Source organism: Atta cephalotes (genome assembly GCF_000143395.1).
Source record: "Atta cephalotes unplaced genomic scaffold scaffold00091, whole genome shotgun sequence".
NCBI classification, from domain to species: Eukaryota; Metazoa; Arthropoda; class Insecta; order Hymenoptera; family Formicidae; genus Atta; species Atta cephalotes.
Window position 1 is genome coordinate 79,629 of NW_012130155.1, and position 2,523 is coordinate 82,151.

Sequence of the window (2,523 nt, forward strand, 5' to 3'; positions counted from 1 at the left end):
TCTTACGCAGCGCGTTTTCTGCTGATTATTCTGTTAAATGTTAAATCTAAATCTTTTATGCTAAACATTCAAACATTGAATGCAATTAGTGAGCGACGTCGTTGTCGCTTAGGATGTAATAATGCATTCATTAGATCCTAAAATGCCATACATTAGTTTTCCTCTCGAATTGGAGATTCCTCATCATCTCTTTCTCATTCAAGAAAAACGACGTTTCGGTTAGTGAAGAGGATGAAAGTGTAATTGTTAATGACGAAGAGAACCTTGGGGAAGTACCCCAATGATAATATGTGAGACATAATTAAAGGGGAACCCAGGTCCGTGTGAACATTCCAGCATAATACTTCCTACTGGAGCCAAAAGCTGTGAAGAGGAAGAGGAGAAGACGATGATTTCATGTAAATCGAGATACATCACAAATAAGATCACAATAATAACTTATATAGTCTCTGTATTAATTGAGTCGCGGAACATGAGTTTTTAGCGAGTAGCGGGAGCCTGGCTCTTCATTTGACATACCTGCTTCTGAATTCCGCATCCGCCATGGCACACAAAAAACTTAAGACAATAAAGCCCGACGTTGTACCAACGTTACTTTGAACAAGGCTTTCTTCTCTAAAACTCTTTCTGTCTCTATCTCTCTTTCGCTTTAAAACAAGAGAGAATTTTAAGTCTTGCTAAAGTCAAAGTAATGTTAGTGCAACCAGGCCTAAGATGTAAGCAATAAGGAAATCAACATGTTGGATTGGCTACTACTTACGTTATGGCTTTACGGACTCTAACTGTGATTGGTCAATTCGCTTATTGCTTAAGTTTTTTTTGTGTGCCTTAAGGGATTCCGCACAATAAAAAGAACAGAGGATAAGAATTTCAATTTCTCAGAAACCATATATTGTGGAATACAGTTTCTGATAGGTTGAAATTGTAGTTAATCGCACATGAACTATAAGCATTAATGTAGAAAAGTCTCATTTCTCAATTTGTAAAAATTTCTGAGGGAATCAAAATCCTTAAATGTACATCCAGAGAAATAAGATTGGCAATGTGACGCATTATCTGCAAGTACATGTTTTTTCTAAAGAATTAGATTTATGATAGATGACTGAAAAATATTCTAATAAATATCAAAGGCTGCTAAATCAGCTGATCAATTTTGTATTTTGCGAAGACGCCGCGCATTCTCTCGATTACGAGAATTACGTAAAGCCGGTTCTACATTAGTTGCAAGCCGATCACAAATTTATTTTGTGACAGCCAATCTGAAGCTTGCATTTTGAAATCAACTTCATATTAGCTGTCGCAACAAACTTGCGATCAGCTTGCAACTAATGACCGACTTAATGTCAGGATATAGCGTTTATAATGCAATGGATTAATCATATTATCGCATTGATTGTGCAGAACTTCACATAATAACACCATATCATAGAATTTATTAATATCGCGACCTTCTCGTACGATGTATCAGAAAAAGAATTAAAGTTAACATCCTTCAAGTTTGCATTAGATTTTTCGTTAGTATATTACAGTGTAATTTTTAATGTGTGGTATTTAATTGTTAAATGTTGGATGATAATAGTGTGTCTTTATAATGTTCTTCTCTATTCTTTTTCTCATGAACGTAAGAGTATGTCCACACAAACTTGCATAGCCGCATAAACGTATACATAAAGAAAATTATCTAATTATATTTTATGTGCATTTTTATAAGAGAAATGCGATTGAATACTTTTCTTTATGCACACGTTATATACAGCTATGCAAAGTTTGTGTGAACATACCGTAAACCTCTTAATAAATGTAAAAAGTCTATTTTTATGAGTTATTTTATATATATGTGTGTGTGTGTGTGTGTGTGTGCGTGTGCGTGCGCGCGCGTGCGTATGTGTGTGTGTGAATATATATATATATTTTATGAGATAATATAAAACTGTTTTCCATAAAATAAATGAGATGTACGTACAATTGTAATAAAAAAACAATTTAATATATGAAAGAAGTATATAAGCTGTTCCATTTTGAGATACGTTATCATCTACAACATATCATTTCATGATTCAATTACAACATATCATTTTATGATTCTGAACAAAAGTCTTCTTTGTCATATTCACAGAAAATAAATGGATCAAAAGATAGTTCTGAAGCTCTGAAGTCACAGAATCTGAGTGCTGCTATCTGCTATATCTCTAAGATAACTAAAGATAACTAAAGATGCTCTCTTTTATGTGTAATGTATAAGTCGGCATACGTATATATTTTTGAATATATGAAAAGCATTCATATATATATATCAGTTATGCATTTATATGCATTCACACATTATAGTTATTGATATTTTTTGGAAATTCTTTTCAATTTAAGTATTATTCTTATTATAATATCAATTTAAATCGTACACTGTATATTATACAGTATTGCCTATGTATGTTACTAAAAGTATTCATACACACACACACACACACACACACACACACACACACACACACACACACACACACACACACACACACACACACACAC